Source organism: Ursus arctos, unplaced genomic scaffold (assembly GCF_023065955.2).
Source record: "Ursus arctos isolate Adak ecotype North America unplaced genomic scaffold, UrsArc2.0 scaffold_23, whole genome shotgun sequence".
NCBI classification, from domain to species: Eukaryota; Metazoa; Chordata; class Mammalia; order Carnivora; family Ursidae; genus Ursus; species Ursus arctos.
In genome coordinates this window covers 21,974,299-21,988,469 of record NW_026622908.1, presented here as the reverse complement: position 1 = coordinate 21,988,469, position 14,171 = coordinate 21,974,299, and the positions used below count along the sequence as shown (strand labels likewise).

Sequence of the window (14,171 nt, the reverse complement as noted above, 5' to 3'; positions counted from 1 at the left end):
CGTGCCCAGGACACTGGCCCTGTCCAGTGGGGCAGTCCCATCCTTTGCCTTCACCTGCAGCAACGCTCTATCACCATGGGGAGCAGGGGGGAATCTTTTGTCTTTGTCCCATGAATGACCTCCTAAAGTAGTTGGTAGTATTAAAATATGGCATTGAACATGCCTGTAATAACACCTGGCTTACAGCAGGCACCCAACAAATGCTAGCTGCTATTACTATTATTATTATCATCACTATTAATTATTATTAATCATTATATTCATTATGCCAAGGTCCCTCCACAACTCCAGAGTTACCCATAGGCAAAAACAATGAGTGGGAAGAACATATACCCCTGCTTTGACAGAGACCATCTATTAGCTGACGTCATTCAGAAACCATTCCATTGGCCCTGTGCAAGAGAATGCTATAAATTAAAGGTTCCTACACTTTTATTTATTTATGCATGGACCCATTTTGCAGTCCGGTGAGACCTATGGACCCCTTCTCAAAATAATGCTTTTAAAAGACAAATTAAAATAACAAGATTAGAAAGGAAGTTTATATTGAAATACAACTATCAATATACTTTTTAAAATTAATGTGCAATATCATAACAATATATGTGCTTCTTTATTAACGCATTAAATAAGAATATTTAGTGCAGGTCGAATAACATCCATGATATCAAAGTAATGATGGACATCGATATTTTGAGACATCTGCAACAGGTATAATGTGATATGAAAATGTCTGTTAATCTCTCTCGGTGACAGTCAGTCACAGCTAATGTTACTGTAGAGTTTTGCCTACATTTCTATTGAGAGACAATGTTAAATTTTAGTTAGATTATTAAGAATAAAAACATCATTTTTTATACACCCAAGTTTGCAAACTCCTTGAATTTTTTCCATGGACACTAGGAGCCTGTTGGGTCCTAGGTTAGAATCTTGCTCTTTTATTAACAGAGAGGACTGCTTGTGCAACTCAAACAGCTTCTAGAAACCACTTCCACGTGACTACAAGTCACTCACAAGGCACTACGAGTGTCATTTGAACAATTTACCAAGAGGCAGACCCCATGGTGTCTTGCGATTTTTTTCAAAGCCTCTAGAACGCTGACGGTAGTAGCCAGTATACATCTGGGGACACTCTCAGGAATTTTAGGGGCGGGCAATGGTATACGATGTTGCAGTCGGTTAAGTGAACTTCCTGGAGGGGAATCAGTCTCTTCTGAAAGCCCCTTACATGCCGGGCATCAAAACACACGGTTGGAACATGCCAGGTGCCCACAGGTCTTCCTTGGAACTCCTACAGGATGTGGTTTGCAGCCGGCTCAAGCCAAGCTCAATCTGGAGGTCCCCCGTTACCATGGTTCATCCCACATCCCTGCTGCCCGCCTTCCCCAGTGAAAACCTTATTGCACTTCTTTCCCAAGGTCACAGTGCAGAATCTACGTCGATCACCTTGAAAAACGAAATCCCGGAATTATTCATCCACTCTGACCCAATCGAGACTCTTCGAGAACACCCATGTGGAGGACTTACCCTCAATTTCCATTCTACAAATTACTAATTATTTACTCACAAGCATTTGTCCAAGTATTTTCAGATTTTTTGGTCTAATTTCATCCTGACAACGGCCATGTGCGGATGCTATTAACCTCATCTTCCAGAGGAGGAAGTCTAGAGCTTTCATAACTCACCCAAACTCACTCAGCTACTCAGTGTCAGAGTCAAATCTGAACCCAGGTACTCTGACTCTAAACCCAGCGTTCTCTGTAACACATTCCAGCTGCTTCCAAGCAATAAAACACTCACAGCCTCCCGCCCAGTTCAGATACACAAGCGGCCAAAGTCTATTGTTCTTCAACGTTGTTCAGCCCACAGCCTTCTAGCCGGTGGAGTTAAGATGGGTGAAAGGTGAGCTAAGTGCTGTCTGAGTTTCTAAGTGGACATCTGGCTGAACTTGGGGCCAAATCGAAAGCCCACTGCAGAGGCAGACCAAGTCTTGTGAGTGGTCACCATGAAGACGGCACCAAAAATAGCCTTCACCTTCCAGACCTCACTGATCTCATCCACCAGAAAATCTGATTGGCCCTACTGACGGAGTGTTTTCAAAGGTTCCTAAGAGGAATCCCAAAACACTATCTACAAGACAGCCATATTCTCAAGCTCCGTTGTCATATACAAAAAGTAGAAGGCCCTCTTCGTATTCTAAGACCCAATAGACTTTTAGAAGAAGTTGTTATCAAGCTAAGGAAGGGCTGGCAGGGTGGCAGAAAATTTTCTTATCCACAGTTGGCGCAATGAGGGCCCAGCCCCCAGGACTGGTTATTGTACGTCTATGACATAGAGTGAGAGGGAAGGGACAAAAGAAGCAATTTTAAGGTCGCCACAATCGCAACAACTTCAAAAAGAGTGTGCGTCTAGATGAGGTCATACAAAAGTAAAAATAAGTAGCTATGTTAAAATAATAGGGCTAATGAGGTGGTCTGTAAAAATATTATAGTTGACATTTAGGTTCCTTTTTATTTTGGCTTTGTTTTCCTCAGAAAACATGTTTTAAATCCACCAATGCTGGCCACATTTTTAAATAAATAGGCAGATACTCTTAATAAGGATGAAGATGCTTCTAAGAAAGGCAGGGAAGGAGGCTCTAAGGGCCAGGGTGTGCAGGGAGATCGGAAGAGGAGAGATAATATGAATCCAATAAACCAGAACAAGGGACCCAGCCCATAAAACAAACCGAAGACAGAGTGTGGTTAGGTGCTAGTGAAATCAATTTTCAAAGGAGTATTTTACAGGGTGTCTCTTTTAAAACAAGGCCAATTAAAGCCCCTGGAGCCTCTTTAAATGGGCCATTCTGTTTGACCCTGTTGCAAGCTCTGGTTGCTCCAGATTCAGGCTGAGGCCCTCTGAGAACACCGAGTCTCCGGGTGGGCTGCCCAGCGGCTGGGCCAGCCATGCTCTCCCTCTGATGGCATCTTGGTTCTTCTTCTAAGAGAAGGGAGTCCATCTCCATCCAGTCCAGCCAATAATCCCTGGACAGTCAGTCAAGCAAGCTGATTAGCACCCACAAACGGAGTGGACTCCATGGGTGCCCGAATGTTTCCAGCAGGCTGCCTTGGTGTTTTACAGAGGACAGCATCAGCGGGCCCTGTGGCCGAGAAACAGTTGCTTTCATCCACTTCTACACCCCCACCCACCTTGAACTCCTGAGGCACACTGATAAAGATGAGATGTTGTCATGGGAACAGAAGCTAACACCCTTAATCAAGGCTCTAGGAATCTGGTCTTAGTACCTCCACCAGGTGTATCCCTTCAGCCATGGTCCGAAGACCTTAAGGAAGCCACTGAAGGGCTCCTACTGATCTTCGTTCCTGTCTCATCCTTAGGAGGGCGTCCCCCACCCTTCTCAGCTGCTCAAACTCAAGCGAAACCTGCTGACCGCTGGGCTTACCTGCCTTCTCCCGATCATCAGAATCTGAAGGTGGAAACAGAGCTTAAAGATAACCAGGTTCAAACACCTTTGTCTGGATGAAGACACGAAAGCCCAGAGAGATGGGGTGTCCTGCTCTGGGCACTCGGCTTTGCCAGGACTAGAAAACCAGGTCTCCTGACTGCCCGCCAGTCCCGGGTACCGCCTCGCGCACACTGTGCTCCCATCATTCAAAAATGTAAGTCTGAAATTCTTCAGGGAAGATTCTTGAAGAAATATCTTTTTTTTTCCTCCCCTCTGAAGCCCGATAAATTTTTTTTATCAAATAACTCTGGGAGATCCATGGAAATTTCTACTCCAGCACAACTCGGCTTCCTGACATCAATGCCATTTGGCTTGAACATACGCCCCATCCTAATATTAGCTGCTGTGGGAGCCATTCTCCCCACTGTACCATTTGTTCTCTGCACAGCCCTAGAGCCTGGTCTTTTAAAACCCCGTCACACTGAAACAAACATAACAGTCACCTATTTCTAGCAAGAGCCCAGTCACCTGCACCTTAAAGCAAATCATATTACTAAAAATTAGACAAGAAAACATTAAATAGAATTTATTATCGTCCTCATCTCTTCAATTATTCAGCAACGGATTTGAGACAACACTGGCAAGATCTGACTGCCATCCTCCCTCTGTCTTCCGAGGACAATCCCCCTCGCAGACTCGGTTTACCCAAGCTGGAAGCCGCCACCCTGCATCAGTGAGCCAGTAACAGAGCCAGGGTGAGAATGCGTAGTCTCTAAACACAAGAGCCCCTAGGGGACTCCATGCCTCCGGACCCGGAGCCCCACCCACAACAGAAATGACTGTCACTTCAATTGTCCCAGAAAGAGATCTCAAACAAGAGAAATGGGCTGAAACGCCACAAAAAGGTGTGACCAAGGATCAAGTTCCAAGTTCCTATTTGGTTTCTTAAAACCGTGGCTCTGCTCCTGAAAGGTGTGAGTGGGTTCTGCCGTGGCCTTCTTGGTGTCCACCCCAGCCCACCTCCCAGAGCTCTCTGAAAATCGCCTCTGCTGGAAAGGGGCCAGAGAGGCCTCCATCTGGAGAAAGGGGACCAGACTGAAGGGCTTCTGAAAGATGTGTTTAAACCTCTCTGTCTGTGCCTGATGCTTTCGCATCGAGCAGGGTTCTCAGGCGGGACTCTCAGAAAAGCGAGGTGGTCTGAAGCTTACAGCCCAGGGCTAAAATTCCCTAAGCTGGGGAGTAGGGGAGAAAGAGGAGAACATAAAACATTACAAGATTCCAGAAAGCTAAATTCTATTTCCTAGAAGTGAACTTTGGCCCAAAGCACTCACATTCTGACCTAGGACCCGATCCGAGTTCCTTCCAGTTTCCAATTAGCTAATTGAATACAGTTGAGTAAATATTTTAACCTCTCAATTTCCTTTTTGTCTCAGCGTCTCCAGGGGTCAAAAAGATATCGAAAGAGGTTATTTAATGAGAGTATAAAAAGCACAGAACCATTAAGAGGAATGTAGGGCTTCTCGGAGGTCTAAGACGTCTCCATTTGGGGGAGCTCACAATATATTAAAAGACAGAAAAAAAATGTAAAAACTGTTGTCTGAATTTAACAAATAAATGCTTTGGAACACAAAAGGACAAATAGAATTGAATTTGAGATCTTCCGTACATTCGAGGCCTGAATCAGATTCGCTGCCCTGCCCACAGTCACTCTAGGAGGGGCCTGACTAACGCTGCCGTCCTGAACAGCAACACAAGAGAACCTACGGCAGTTACTCCTCCCAAGTTATGTTCTTTTAAAAGGCCTCTATGAAGTACTTCGGAAACGTGGAGAAGGATTGTCTCCATGATATTTGTTATTCTTTCAAATATGATCACAGACTTCTAAGTGACCCTCATTTCAGGTCCCCATGGCTTTTCAAATTCATCCGCATCAGCCATTAGCAGGTGGTGTAGAAATGACAGATCCCACACGACTCTGGGTTATAAGAACACGGAATGGATGGCTTATGTCGGAGTCTCAGAATGCTAGATCGCAAAACGAGGACAAGTGAAGCCTTCTGCCAATTCCAAATACAGTTGTTAAAATTATTCTTGAAATCTTTGACGACCCTTTCTCTGGTGGGACCTCTTACCCATGAAGCACTTCCTAAGGACTTCACCTTCCCTATCAGAAATCAGCCGTCCCTTGACCTCCGTGGCATTAGCACATGGCCGCTCGTGATCCTTGCCTACCTTTTTACACATTGAAAGGCTCTCTCTGGACACATCCTCACACCCGTGCCTGCAGAACCAATTGCTGAATCGGTCCTCCCGTCGGAAAGTTCTCAGTCAGAGCCCCCACTTTCTCCTTGTGACTAAGATCAGCGCAGATAACCAGCAGAGACCCTGTGGACGCAGACGCACAGGGTCTCCCAGGTCATCTTAGAAGGACACACGCTTCCACAACACTGGGGGTGCGCTCAATCTGCTCAACCACGGATGGTGAAAAGGTTACCTCCCTGGCGTGATATTGTTATTTACCCCCAACATGAATTCCACACAGTTCCCAGTTCTACCCACATTGAAGGCAGCACTTCCCTGCGGTGTCCGAACACATGAAAAGAGTCCCTGTTTTGGAAGGGCATCTGGTGCTGTTGGCTCACATCTGCCTGTCTGGTCTTAGTAGCCCATGATGGCACAAACGAAGGGTTAGTCTGTCCCCTTGCGAGATGACACAATTCTTTGTCTTTTTTTTTTTTTTTCTGGACAGAGCCATTTTTTGGTGTGCAGCTCTCCCCAGTGTCCTCGCCTCCTTGGGCTGCCTGACCACTTTTTCCAGTGAGGGTGCCTACGCCATCGCCTGTTTCCAGCCATTTTCCAGCAACAGATTAAACCAAAGACAAATCTGCCTTTCTCTCCAACCAGTGAGTCAGAAAAATTACCCATAGAAGACATCTCTAGACGGTGAGAACGTGTGCTCTGAGCCCCAACAGCTATTCCGCCAACCCCAACCCGGGTTTCATTGAGCTACACCAGGGTCGCCTATCCCTGGCTGCCTTTTTGTTTCACAATTCACCCCAGGGAAATGGCTTTGTCACACAGATAGAGGGAAACCAGGGGGCTTTTTAAATTCACAGTGGTTGGAAGTCCAGACTCAATGCAGCGAATTCACAGATAATATCCAAAGAAGCCCAGCTGCCTTCCAAACTAGAATCCGAATTGGACGCAGTGAGGTCAGCGCAGGTGAGCTGAGCTGCACTCCCTGCCAGCTGCCTCCGGGAGTCGGCTTTATTTTCATCCGTCTGATTCAAGGCAGGCTGCTCTTTCCACTCAGGTGTCTGAATTCCAGATTCAAAAGAAGGTTTAAAAATAAGGACTTACCTCATTTACCTAAAGATTCTGGGTGGGAAATCCAATAGCTGTGGCTAATGGAGGGGAGGCAGCAGGCAGCCCGCACGCCAGCTCCCACGGGGATAGGGAACCAGGGGTGTTATCACGTCTGAGCCCTCATCGGAGTGAAGATAAATGCATATGACAATAATTTTAAATCATTTTGTAGGATGTTAAGCAATAAGCCACCAACCGGGAATTCCCTAAGTCACTTCCCCCTCTTCTGATTGGCTGCCGGGCTCTTTAAAAAAATAAAATAAAGGATTACAAACATTGGCTCATTTGCATTTGGCCAACTCACACGTTAGTGTTCAAACAAAACAGGTCTAACCAGGTTATGCCTGTGTCTCAAGAACAGAGAGACGACCTGTTAATGGATGAGGAATTGATTTGGTGGTGACTGTTCTTTTCAGCTGAGAGACTGTTTCAGGTGAAAAGCGCCATGCTAGCTCCCCAAAGACACCATCTCCCCAAAGACGCATTAAAGCAAGCTAAGCAGAGGTTCAAACATGGAGGAAATGATGGTATTGGGGAGTGGGGGCCCTTTTAAACACCTGTCTCGTGTACTAATCTGCGTTTAGTCAACTCTGCTTTGGCATCAAGACCTGTGCCCTGGCCGTGTGGGTATCAGGTTCTGAAGGGGCTCTCCCCAAGGTGCCATGATTGCCTCTTTCACAGTGACCCTTGGCAATGTCAACGGACTTCGAAAAGTCATTCTCGACCCCCCACCCCCCACCCTGGCCCCAGATAAGAGCTTTGGGAAGCTTGAAGGGAGAGTCCTGAGAGGGAGGGTCCACTCCGAGTTGTTCGGGTGGAACAGTCAACTCTCAACAATGCAAGGGCTGCCTATCCGGTTGGCGGATTATCCAGGTTCTTTATTCCTTCTTGACACTCACATGGTCTTTTTCCTGTCGACACTCCCTATAGGAAGGAGCTAGAGAGAAAAAGACCAAGATGCTGATACTGGAAAGAAAACAACACAGCGTGGACAAGAACAAGGTAGACTCCCCATGAGGATTCATGGATTTCAAGGGCCCTGGCAACCCCCATTCCCCCGGGGGCCGAGGGCCTGCTTCGCTGGGTCACAAATGCATTCCCACCATGTAGGTGAGTGACGGCTCCTGGCAAGGAAACATACCATCCCCTAACCATTAACTTTCTCTCTTGGGTCTTCCTGGACACTGGCCTGGCATGAGCTAAGCGCCCAAGCAGACTTCTTTAACTCATCAGAACTCCCCTTTGTGGGAAAGAAAAGGGAAATTGAATTTTGGCAAAGAAACAAAGATTTTGTGATCAAAACCAAGAAGTTCCTCGTATAAAAAAGAAAGTGTGTATGTGGGCAAAGACTGAATAGAACAAAAAGTAAGTGGTTGTCCTACTCAGGCGGGATGGCGAGCGAGTAGCAACAGCATTCCTTTCTTGCCTGTTTCTAGTTTACGGAACATGAATGCAGGGGTTTTCGAATGGGTGAAAAACTTGGTGGGAAAGCAGGGGTGCATTGGGGAGGGTCTTGGAACTCAGGCAGGTCTCAGAAGCTTGGAAGGTTTGGGGAGCGCAATTTAGGCAGCCCCGAAAAGCCCCTTTGCCTCCTAGCCTTCACCAAAATCGCCACCCTCCCCTATTGTCCACCTGTGTATTTCCCAAGGGTCCTGTTAAAATGCAAATGTGAGATAAAAAACAGTAGATGTCATTATTGCACATTATCACATTAGCCCCAATTAGTCTATCAGCTCCAGATCTGAGAGCAGAGCCCTGAGGGAACAGACTGGTGACGTTTTGCTTGAGAGATGAATCAGGAGCAATCCAAAGTAGCATCTCCACCCACTACACAGGATTTGCGTGCATGCGTGCGTGTGCGTGTGTGTGTGTGCACGTGCAAGTGTGTGTGTGTGTCTGTGTGTGTTGCGGGTGGGGTGCTGTGGGCTGTTATTAGTGCCAGTGTGACTCCAGGAAGTAAACTTGGCCTTCTTTACAATTTTGCCTGAGATTAACCTGAGACCTTGCGGGCCAGGTGGCAGCTGGGGGTTGTGTGGTCAAGAGGTGATACACTTTAAAAGCAACCCCAAAAGTGGTGTGGCTCACTGGTCCGGTCCCAACCACTTATAATTTATAGTCCCTTTCATTTCTAGCTGAAGACTGCCGGTTACAGCTCCTCCATTCCTTTATCTGCTCTTCTCCTGCCTATTTAAGATCAAAGGACTGCTCCGTTAAGGTATTCCTAACAAGAGTCATTTGGAGATGGTGGACGTGGAAGGCGATGGAAAGATGTCACCTCAGACTCACGAGCTATTTCTTTTTGTGGCGTCTTCATCTATATAAAATACCTAACAATGTGTCTAGTACTTAGTGGGTTCTTGTTAAGGATTGGATCTTTTCTTTACCTGGGTCTTAGTTGAACCTTCTAGAAGAAAGACAAACAATACCTCCCCTCTCAAAAAAAAAAAAAAAAAAAGCTAGATTTTCTTTGGCGCGTTAAATCCATAGAGAAATTCCTTCAGAATGTGAGGTCTCTCACCCTATGGTCCGCTTTAGCAAGACAGCACTCGCGTCAGATTAGATGATTGATAGGTAGGTAGGTAGGTAGATAGATAGATACATAGATAGGAAAAAATGGATGGAAGTCCTGATTTTTAACTGAGATTGCTACAAATTGGATTTAATGCTGAGACCTTCTGTTGCAAGAGTCTCAAATACATCAAGCATGTCTCTCGTGTGTATGAAATTTGAAAGTGTAACCACAGAAACGTCAAGTGCACCAGAACCTTTATATGGATACATCGTTTGTTTCCCAAAAGTCATAACCTTCTTGAGGAAATATCAGGCAAAGTTCTCATTGTCGTGTCCAATCTCCAATCCTAGCACAAGATTCCTTCCATTCTGTCCTCCCAGTACTGGGGGGTGGTGGGGAGGGTCAGGGGTGGGAGAGCACTGATGAAGACACAGGGCTGTGAACCGAGTGGTGAGACAGAGCCGACTGCCTGAGTTTTACAGATGGGAAGACTTAAGAGAGAGAAAGACAATGCGGGTTGCCCTCAGGTCAAGATCAAAATAATACTGGGATCGGGAACCAGCTCTACAAACCCAATGACTCTTCCTGGTCTTCCCTGCAGGCCAAGGCCCTATCCCTGTCCCAGATCTGCACAAAGACACTTAAATCAAGTCCTGCTGCCGGTTCCACAGAGGAAAAGGAAGGCAGAGCAAACCAGACCATGTGGTGTGCAATAGCCCGGGGACCCTGAGTTCAGCCTGGTTGTCTATTAGAAGACTCACCTTTTCTAGTAGACATAGAACGAAAGAACCCAGGAGACCTTACTTTCTAAATCAAGGCCAAGACAAAGAATCTCTTTAAGCCAAGTATCAAGCCCTAAGGGGTCTGAATCTTAATACCAACATAGGCTGTGGTTACAAGGTTAATGAGAGTTACGTGCTTGCTTTGCAAGAAAGAGGATGCTTGCTTACTTTACACAGCACCTTTTAACTAGAGGCCCTATATTTATTTTTGAAATCAAGTGTGTGTTTGTGTATGTTTCTGTCTATCTTCCCCTCTTCATGACATGGAGTTACCTCCAGGGCAGAACGCGACGACTATTGAGTGAGAGCCACACGAGGATATTACTGTAGCACTGACAGGAATGAGAGCGTCTGTCTGGTGGTGGAGGGAAGGTTACATCGAGCAGAAATTATCATCACTTACCCTGGCTAGAGCCAATTAAGGAACTAGGACTCATAAATACCATCTCGCCTCTTACCCTACTCCCCTCTAAAAGCCTTGTTTCCAAAATCCTTACATTTTGACTTCGATTCGATTCCTGGGCATCTTTAAATGCCCTGAGGAGAAGCTTCCTGGGCTCCGAAGGTAGCCCCTGAGTTCTCCCTGGGAGGTCTGACACGGACAGTGGTCCCAACAGATTCGCATGGCACCTCTGATCATGTCTTTTGCCATCACACCTGTGCCTACATGCTGAGAAATCCTCCACCAATGGCACGTACCACTGAACCGCCGAGGTGGGGGGACGACTGCAGTGCTGGAGTGGGAGAGGGGGGCTTACCCCATCTGGAAAGAATGACCCTTTTCACATATGCACGGATGTGTGCACACACAGATACCCTTCGGGCACCTGAGTAAGTCATCAGTCTTAGCTAAGCACGGACGAGAGTTTTCAGAACTCCCCCTTCATATTTAATTGTTCTCAAGACTCTCATTCTTGCCCAACTTAAATCACCTGCTCTGTTCCTTCACCCGCATGGTATCGTGCTCTTTCTTACCTTATCTTTCCTCACAAACAGCTCTACCTCAGCGCCGACTTTACTGTTGAGATAAGCACTTTGGTTCTCGAGCTGAACTGCCTTGAGTGTCGAAACAGTATTCCCATCAGGGTCTTCAAGAAGGCACATTTCTCAGTCTCAGAGGAGGAGGGGAGACTAGGCAAAAGTTGGCCCCTTTCAGGCAATAGTGCTTGCAGCCAGTATTCTTTTTTTGTCTGGGGAAGTTTCTTATAATTAAAGCAGATGTTTTATATTGTTTTAGCGTAAGAACCCGTTTCCCACTCTCATGGAGCCCCCAAACAGAGAACAGAATGAAGAGATGCTGCTGTGTGTGGACTGGGGGGTGACACAGCTGGCATCCCCCCTTAATCCACTGCCCTTCCTGGTATCCACCGGGAGCATGCAGCCCTCTCTGCTGACTCTGTTCCTTGCTCTAAGCCAATGGAGCACAGAACCACATTCACAACGCAGGAGTCTCTCCCCACGCCCACCAAAGGGACACCTGCAGGGGTGAGTGATAGCAGAGACAATAATCAATTTTTTTTGTTCATCACGATCTATTTCTGTTTTGTGGGCTCCCATATTATTCCACTAATGATAAACCGGAAGACTGGGTTCCTACCATCTAAAAGGACATTTTAATGGAGCTGACCTTGGATGAAGGTCTCCGTGCCTGGTCTCTTCTACCCAGGGACCACAAGAGACATCAGACTCTCAGACCCAAGGAGACAATGTGAAAAATCACCATCTAGATGCCTAATTATTTGGGAGAACCTGTCGTTTTGGAAGGCTAGGGGTGCTCGGAACCTATTCTCTCACCCTAAAAACACAAGATGGCTCAGCTTTCTCAGGAGCAGCCTGGTGTGATTGAGAGGAAATGGATTTTGGAGCCAGGACAACCTTGTCACATCTACTTAAACTTGAGGTGTCAGTCTCTCCATCTGTTCTTTGGGAATATTGACTTCTCAGTGAACTGTCGGGAGTTAAGCAAGAGATTGTATAAAGCATTAGCAGAGTGCCCGGCACTCAGTGGGCTCTCAGGAAATGTTTACTGTCTCCTCTAAGTATGAAGCTTCAATCTTCAGTGAACCCTTTAATGACACATGGGGTCACATACGCTGGTCAGAAAACTAACTCTCCATGTTTCAAAAGACAAAAGAAGAGAAGGGGGTGAAGCTGGAAAAGTCATAGGACGAACAGAGAATGATAATGACTACTCACATTTATGAAGTTTTAACCATGTCCTGGTCACTAGACCGAGAATTTAATTTGCATCTGCTCATTTAATCCTCATAAAATTCCATCAGAAAGGTGCTATTACCATTCTTACTTTACAGATGAAGAAATTAAGCCTCATAAGCCTGAGAAGTAATTTGACCAAGGTCACACAGTAAAGCCAATGGCTGGAGCTCAGACCAAAGTCAGTGTCATTCCAAAACGATATCTCCTAACCACAGCCCTCTACTAAAAAGGAGAAGCTTAACAGCTTGCTGAAATTTGGACTATAATACCTTGCCGAGGCGTAGAAAACCAAGCTCCATTCTGGAAGGCAATTGGAAATGTGAACGTTTCTAGGAGGAAGGAGATGGTAAAGTTGAAATGGGAGAAGTATGAAATAAGCAAAGAGGTCTGGATCCTATTATGAAAGTCCTCAGCCCCTGCCCTTCAGTACCAAATACTTAAAAAGCTAAATGCTCAGAATAAGAGTTGAGGGGAAACCCATTGGAAAAGCTGTGACTTGGTCTTGCCTGGGAAATCATGAGACTCTTTTGACACAAAGGTCACTCTGTCACCCGCCAGGCTTAATAGCACTGGGCAGGCTAAATACCACAGTGAGAAGCCCGTAGGCATCTGGATCCAGAAACGGCAGAGGCGTAGATCAAAGGGTCAGTGCGATGATGAAGGCATGAAATATGAAGGTTGAGTGGAATCGAGTTGAGAGTACAAACTGCCGTCAATTCCCGGTTTCTTCCATCCCCATTCTTCGTAAGCAGTTGAGACTGACTCAAGGTAACATGAAATGCTAACCAACCACATTCTGCCCCCAAATGCATTTCAGATAGAAATTAGGAATTCTGGGGGGTGCTCATGCCTCTGGAAAGAATGCATCTAGACACCTCCAGGAAACAGTATCTGAGAGTTGACAAGTACACCCATTAGGGCTGTGCAAAAAACTCCTTTGCATAAATAAATTATCCATTCAGTCCATTCAAAACATGTGCACCTGCATTCTGGTGGAATGTCAAGAAAGAAGCCCTCGGAATTATTTCTGAATAATTATCCCATATTTGGGGGAAGTCCAGATGAAATTTTCCCTGATGTATCACAGCATGTCTCTGATTTTTCTCCCCTATTTCTCCCGCACCCCCATTCTTAGCGACTACATGTGAGCTCAGGGTTTGAAATGAGTCAGTCTGTCTTGCTGGGCAAGGACAGTGGACCACACAGTCATATTCGGAGACCTAGTTTCTTTTATGACAGTGCCCCAGGAAAGTTTTATGAGAATCCTGATTTAAGGTTTGAGGTTAATGGCTCTGAAATTCTGAGAACCAAAAATATTGTGTAGGTGGGTGTATAGTAAAACCGAAATCAGGAACTCTTTCTCTGCAAACTTAACCCAAAATCTGCACTGTCGGTTCATCTGAAAACTTCTCTCTCGGGGGGGACAGCCCTGCTTTGAAAGGGACCAGCCACAGTCTACCCACTTCCTTACAGTGGAAAACGTGGAAGCCATTGAGTTCTGTTATGTTAGAAAGAAGGGGCCATGGAGGGTGAGGGAAGGTACCACCCCTGACAAGGCGACGGTGTGAAAAAGTCACGGTCGTCTTGCTGGGGACGTTTTCCATCAGCAGCAAAGTTTGGTGCTGATGGGCTTTTTCCAAAAGACTTCAAAGTCCGCCCAAGGCTCACCGTCCTCAAACTTACCAGTTTGTGGGTCTCCAGAGCAGAACGCTCAGGGCGTCCAACCCTAGATCTCACAATTGTGTGTGGCTGTGGTGGAGGAGGGGTACCCTTGGCAAGTGTCTGATTTCTGCTGATCCCTTTTCTATCCCTTTGGCAGGTCACCTTAACTCGGAAGCTGAATGCACGC

The 14,171-nt window shown here is 46.2% G+C and overlaps 1 protein-coding gene across 2 annotated transcripts in view; it reads right to left on the bottom strand.

The window, feature by feature from the left end:
* Positions 1–6,934, bottom strand: part of EHF (ETS homologous factor) — a 40,716-nt gene extending 33,782 nt beyond the window's left edge. The window contains exon 1 of one of the 2 annotated variants that reach the window (XM_026512134.4): positions 6,806–6,934. The gene's annotated coding sequence lies outside the window, so the exon portion shown is untranslated. The remainder of the gene's footprint in view (positions 1–6,805) is intronic. The other variant, XM_057317492.1, reaches the window with a different exon arrangement.
* Between the last annotated feature and the right edge of the window lie 7,237 nt (positions 6,935–14,171).